Below are 7404 nucleotides of genomic sequence, written 5' to 3'. Positions count from 1 at the left end.
TTCCTCACGGGGAGTGGCGGGGTCATCCTGGGATGGGCAATTGTAGGGCGCGGAAGATGGGCTTTGTGGTCCCCGAGTTGGGGAGATTTCTCTGATGGGGCTCCCTCCTTTCTCCTCTTCCTCCTCCTCCTCTTCCTCGTGGGGAGGGGGGGGTTCATCCTGGGATGGGCAATTGTAGGGTGTGGAAGATGGGCTTTGTGGTGCCCAAGTTGGGGGGATTTATCTGATGGGGTTCCCTCCCTCCTCCTCTTCCTCCTCGCGGGGAGGGGGGGGTCAGCCTGGGATGGGCAATTTTAGGGCGCTCAAACCCCCACCCCCACCCCACCCCCGAAGACCCCACCCTGGCTTGGGAGAGGGTCCCTGCTTTTCCGAGTTTGTCCGCTTCCCCACGACCGCCGTTGCGCGGAAGATGGGCTTTGTGGTCCCCAAGTTGAGTGGGGTTCCCTCCCTCCCTCCCTCCCTCCTCCTCCTCGCAGGGAGGGGGGTCGCCCTGGGATGGCCAGGGAGGGTCCAATGGGCAATTTTAGGGTGCTCAACCCCCCCCACGAAGACCCCAGTCCGCTTCTTGGGAGGGTCCCCACTTTTCAGAGTTCGGCCACTTTCCCACGACCTCCAGTGCGCACTTCGGGGTCCGGTGCGCGGAGCTTTGCCCGCGGCTCCTTCCTCCCCGAACCGGACCGATCCCGCACCTCGTCCTAACCTCCTTTCCACACCAGGTTCCCAGCTATTGTGGACGAATCACAAGGCCCATGCTTCCCAGCCGGAGTAGGCACTGTGTGGAATTCCTGCCTTTCCTTCCCCCCACCCCCCGGGCATGTCCTTTTTCAAGCATCTTTTTCGGGACTTTTGGAAGCTGGTTGGAAGCTTTGCAACCCCCGACTTAGTCCCATCATCCTGCTCCGAGCGGGATGACTCCCTTACCCATGTGCCACTGCCTTCTCTCCCTGGGGTTTCGCAGTCATGGGGGATCGTGGGAGAGAAGCCTCTAGCAAGCCATCCTTTTGGGGGTGAGGGGGTGGGTGGAAAATATCCTTTGCCCCCACCCAACCTGGTTAATTGGACCCAGCAAAATAGAGCCTCCTGATTCAGGAGCAGTGTATCTGAGAAGGGCAATCGACGGCTAAGGGCAAAGCCGAAAGAAAACCGTGTTTTGCCCCTTTGGTTACATGGAAGGATGTTGCATAACTTGTGTTATGCAATAGGTAGACCTTGTGCGATTTATTTATTTTTTTAAGGGGCGACACAACTTTTGCGTTACTTGAAATTCCCGTTTCCCCATTTCCAGGGGTGCTGAGGCATCCTTTCGACGGGGACTTCTTGCCATTTTTCTTTGGGGTTTTTTTTGGGGGGGGGTTTCCTTCATTGACCCTCCATTTTTTTTTTCCTTCTAGGAATAAAGAAATACCCCCCACCCACCCACCCTTCCCTTTTGGCTTGCTCTGGTTATCAGATAGATTGCCTTGGCCCATGGAAGTTCCATTCGTCTCTCCTGCTCGATTGGATGCATTTGATGTTTGCGGGGGGTGAAAAAATGGGGTGTCGCTGGTTCTCCGGGGAACAGCCTGATTTTATTACAGCGAAGTGCCCAAAAAGCAAGTGTGCAATGGCCGATTGCACTCTACACATGCTTGGGAGTTGCTGGGGTTTGGAGGAGGAGGGTTGTTGTTTTTTTGGACCGTTCAAACGGAGGCTTCCTCTTGAGGGCCACGTTTTCCGATGCAAACCCGGCACAGCTTCGTGGCTTTAAAAGAGTCGAGGTTGGACTCGTTGTGCTGTGTGACAACCCCTTCCACAATTCGCGCTGTTGTCTTACACGCACATTTTTCACCTGTTTTTTTGGGCGAGGAGGGCCGCAAAATCTTGCTTATTTTTTGCTTATTTTGGGAGGTCCCGCTGCGTGCGTGGGGGGGGGAGGGCGGTTTAGTGGCAACGCACAACCGATTTCGCTAACCTCTCTCTCTCTCTCTCTCGTGGCTTGTGACTGACACGTTGTGTGTGGTGTGATCTTGAGAGGCCCGATTGTTGATTCATGACACGCCCGCAATGTTCCAGATTTGTCCTCCGCTACCTTCATTTAATATACAGTTACAGCAATTAAAGATTTGCAAGGAAAGGAGGAAAAAAAAAAAGAGAGAGACTTGGTTAAAATAATATTTGTGCGGTTTGTGGGGGCGCACGCTTGCGGCTCCGTGGAACTCTTTGTTGTGGTGAATTTATGGAAGAAAGTTGTGGGTTGTTTTTTTTTTCTCACACAACAGAGAAAAGTAGGTATTTAATGGCTCCCAGATACTGACGATTATTTTTATTTAGGTATTAATTATCTAGGGACATCCTTCTCAAAATGCCCGACGCTGAAGAGGGGGGGTCCTCGACGTACAACAATTCATTTAGTGACCATTCGAAGTTACGACGGCACCGAAATACGCAACTCATGCCCGTTTTTCACACTTAACGACCGTTGCGGCATCAAAATTCGGACGCTTGGCAACTGACTCGTATTTATGACGGTTGCATTGCCCCCCCCGGGTCACGGGGTCACTTTTTGCGACCTTCTGACGAGCAAAGTCAATAGGGAGGACGGATTCGCTTAACCACCGCGTTCCTAACTTAACAACTGGAGTGGTTCATTTAACGACTGCGGCAAGTGGTAAAATAGGGCGAAACTCGCTTCACAGCTGTCTCGCTTCACAGCTGAAATTTGGGACTCCATTGCAGTCGTAAGTCGAGGATCGTCTGGACTTTAAAACAGGAGCAAAACATGATAACAAAACCATACATAACCTATATATATGTGTGTATATATATATATATATATATATATATATATATATATATATATATATATATATATATATATATACACACACACACATATGTATGTATTTCTCTTTAGCCAGGTTCTTCCTACGTAAACCAAGATTTTGCATAAAATCTTGCATAAAAATCTTGGTTTATGTAGGAAAAACCTGGCTAAAGAGAAATACACATAAAGGCCTACAAAAAGAAAAGAAAACAGATATATATATATTTATAGCAGCTGGGGAAAAAGCCACCGATTTCAACAATTACTATAATTTTACTACAAGCTCCCACACCTCCGCAGAATTTGCGATTGAGTTACCGAACGGGAATAAAAGACTTTAACTAGGATAATTCACAAACCTACGAAATTATTTTTCCACCTTTCGAGAGCTGTTCAGATGGCGGCTGATTTCTTCTTTTGGAAAACGCTTAGATTTTTTTTTCAATAAATTAATTAAACAAAAACGGGGACGTTTGGCCAGGATTCAGCCGGACAGCAACGATCTTTCCCCGCACCAAACATTAATTAATCAGGCTTCCAGGGTTTTTTTCGGTCGCTTTTCTTCTCTGGATTTTTTGCACGAGGCAAGGGGGTAGTCTAGATGATCTTTTGCACTAGATAAGGGATTAGTCTAAATCAGTGATGGCTAACCTTTTTGCCGCCATGTGCCAATAAGTGGGGGGAGCACAGTGGGGTTGTGCGCGCACGTGCCCACACCATAATTCAACGCCTCCCACACATGTGACCCCCCAAACTTCCCTCGCTTTTGGCACGCGACAGCAAAAAGGTTACCGGTGTGCCCGGGATTTTTTTTGCCCTCCCCAGGCTCCAGAGGCTTTTTTGGAGCCTGGGGAGGGCAAAAACAGCCTCCCCTACCCCCTCAGAAGCCCTCCAGAGGACGGAAAGAAGCCCATTTCCTGACTTCCGGCAGGCCCGGAAGGCCCATTTTTCACCCTCCCCAGGCTCCAGATACTTTCTTGGAGCCTGGGGAGGGTGAAAATGGCCTCCCCACCACCCCGGAGGCCGGAAACAGCCCATTTCCCGACTTCGGGTGGGCCCGGAAGGCCCAAAAATCAGCTGGCCGGCAGGCGCATATGTGCTGGAGCTGAGCTAGGGTAACGCTCACATGCCCACAGATATGGCACTGTGCGCCATCACAGTTCTTTTGCATAAGATAAGGGGTTAGTCTAGATGATCTTTTACATAAAATAAGGGGTGAGTCTAGATGATCTTTTACATAAAATAAGGGGTGAGTCTAGATGATCTTTTGAACTAGATAAGGGGTGAGTCTAGATGATCATTTGCACCACAAAGGGAGTGAATCTAGATGATATTTTTGCACTAGGCAGCGGGGTCAGTCTTGATGGTCTCTAAGGAACCTTTCGAACTGTGTTGGGTTTTTTTCCCTACGCATTGGTAATTTTTTAATTATCGTTTTGTTTTTAAATTGGGCTAGTTTCCATTGGGAAATTTCTTTTAAAGACCGTGGGTCCCGTCCATTGTATCAATTTGATTTTATTAATAATATTATTCCCGTTGAGAATCCAGGGGTTCGTTTTCCCCCCATCCCCGATCCGTGGGGCTTCTCAGCAGCATCTGAATTGATGGTCGGCCGAAGAGTTCCAATGAGCCACTTCCCTCACTGCAGCCTGATGGGTTTTGTAATTCTCCAAAGATTGCACAGCGGACCTTTTTAACTTGATTGCGTTCCAGATTGGAAAACTACCACTTAATCTGCTCCTTCTGGCTGTTTTTATTTTATTTTATTTTTTATTTTAATCATGCTTTTTAAAGGCGGTGCGGTTAGGTGCGATTCTTAACTTGGAAAAAAAAACAAATCCCTTTCCTCAAATTAAATTGCATTTTTTGCCCTCCAGTTTCCCCGACGTCCAAGAACATTCCTGGCTTCAGGTTGGTGAAATTCAGAGCCTTTTCTTTTTTTGCACACGCGAGAGGCAAAAAATACAGTTTGTTCCGGCCCTTGCTTAGGTTTTCGTTTTTTTTCAAAATAAGTCCATTTATTTTATTTTATTTTATTTTGCAATTCGCTGATGGCCACAAACCACCATCGTTTCATTCGGGTGGATATCTCGGGGTGTCTTCCGAATATGGTTAAAATAATAATAATAATAATAATAATAATAATAATAATAATAATAATAATAATAATAATAACAATAATAACAATAATAACAATAATAATAATAATTCAGATTGCAGCCACAATAACGTCAATAGATGCAAGGAAATTTCCACTGCATTCTTCGGGCGGCCATTTTGACTTTTTCGACATCCTGGACCGATTTCCTGCAGCCGACCTCCGCCGTAAAGAATGTAATACTTGGGCATTAATTAAGATAATGAATAACATCTTAATATCCTTATATATAACTTAGCTTTGAAGGCATGGGTAAGCCTTGACTTACGACTGCAACGGAGCCCAGAATTGATGTCGCGAAGCGAGGCGTTTGTGAGGTGAATTTTGCCCCGCGTTGCGACCTTTCTGGCCACCGTTGTTAAGTGAATCATTGCAATGGTTAAATTAGTAACATCGTTGTTAAGTGAATCGTGTTTCCCCCCTGGACTTCGCTGGTCAGAAGGTTGCACATGTACAACCGTCGTATGTGTGAGTCGGTTGCCAAGCATTTTAATTTTGATCGCGTGACCATGGCCGTAAGTGTGAGAAACGGTCATAAGTCACTTTCCTCCATGCCGTTGTAACTTTAAATGGTCACTAAATGAGCTGCTGTAAATCAAGGGCTAATTAATAATTTGGTTCAGAGACCCCTTTTCGACAGCACTGAAAAGAGTGGCCTATGACCGTTTCTCACACTTAACGACCGTCGCAGCATCCTCGTGATTAAAATTTGGACGCTTGGCCACTGACTCGTATTCATGACGGGTGCCGAGTCCCCCGGGGGGATCACATGATCCCCCTTTTGCGACCTTCCGAAGAGCAACGTCGACGGGGAAACCAGATTCACCGGACAACGGCGTTCCTAACTTAAGAAATGGCAAGTATTCGCTTAACGACCGTGAGAAGAAAGGGCAACATTCACTGAAAAATCGTCTGATTTGTTGTTTATTTGCCGGATTCCCAGAGAAAAGTGGAGCTTCTACAAATGCATTTTGATCTCCATCCGGTTGTCGCTGAGTCAGCGCTTCGAGTGAGCCGTTGCTGGAGCAGACCCAGAGTAAATTTACTCCAGCGTCCTATTTCGAGCGCGGGATGCAGCCACGAGGCTCATAAATCCGAGATGAGGAAGGCTAGGTTCCTTCCTTTCCTTTTTTTCGCATTCTCCCACCCGTCCGGCACGCTGGTGGTATCCCAAGGTATACTGCCGTGAAACATGGAGGCTCCGTTTTGCCACCGAGTTGAAGAATCCTGAGTAGATCATTCCTTGAGGAGAAGTCTTGGGATTTACAGAGTCTCTTTTCTCATCCGTGGCTCTGGAAATCTTAACTGGGTTTAGGCTGACCATGTTACGTCCCTTGAAATCTTAAACGGGTTCAGTTTGACCATGTTACGTCCCTGGAAATTTTAACCACGTTCAGACTGAGCATTTTACGTGACTGGAAATCTTAACCAGGTTCAGACTGACCATGTTATGTCCCTTGAAATCTTAACAGGGTTCTGATTGACTATTTTATGGCCCTTGAAATCTTAACCGGGTTCAGTTTGACCATGTTACGTCCCTGGAAATTTTAACCAGGTTCAGACTGAGCATTTTACGTGACTGGAAATCTTAACCAGGTTCAGACTGACCATGTTATGTCCCTTGAAATCTTAACAGGGTTCTGATTGACTATTTTATGGCCCTTGAAATCTTAACCGGGTTCAGTTTGACCATGTTACGTCCCTGGAAATTTTAACCAGGTTCAGACTGAGCATTTTACGTGACTGGAAATCTTAACCAGGTTCAGACTGACCATGTTACATCCCTGGAAATCTTAACCGGGTTCAGACTGACCATGTTATGTCCCTGGAAATCTTAACCGGGTTCAGACTGACCATGTTACGTCCCTGGAAATCTTAATCGGGTTCCAATTGACCATATTATGATCCTTGAAATCTTAACTGCATTCAGACTGACCATGTTACATCCCTTGAAATCTTAACCAGGTTCAGACTGACCATGTTACATCCCTGGAAATCTTAACCAGGTTCAGACTGACCATGTTATATCCCTTGAAATCTTAACAGGGTTCAGATTGAGCATTTTATGTCCCTGGAAATCTTAACTATGGTTTAGTTTGACCATGTTACATCCCTGGAAATCTTAACCGGGTTCAGACTGACCATGTTACGTCCCTGGAAATCTTAATCGGGTTCCAATTGACTATTTTACGCCCCTGGAAATCTTAACCGGGTTCAGACTGACCATGTTGCATCCCTGGAAATCTTAACCGGGTTCAGACTGACCATGTTACATCCAGTGGTGGGATTCAAGTAATTTAACAACCGGTTCTCTGCCCTAATAATTTCTTCCGACAACCAGTTTGCCAAACTGCTCAGAAAGTTAACAACCGGTTCTCCCGAAGTGGAGCGAACCGGCTGAATCCCATCTCTGGTTACATCCCTTGAAATCTTTACTCGCTGC

This window comes from Pituophis catenifer, unplaced genomic scaffold (genome assembly GCF_029215685.1).
Source record: "Pituophis catenifer annectens isolate HBS135680 unplaced genomic scaffold, rPitCat1.0.hap2 SCAF_15, whole genome shotgun sequence".
Lineage (NCBI taxonomy): Eukaryota > Metazoa > Chordata > Lepidosauria > Squamata > Colubridae > Pituophis > Pituophis catenifer.
The sequence above is the reverse complement of the archived record's forward strand: the minus strand, read 5'-3'. Positions refer to the sequence as shown.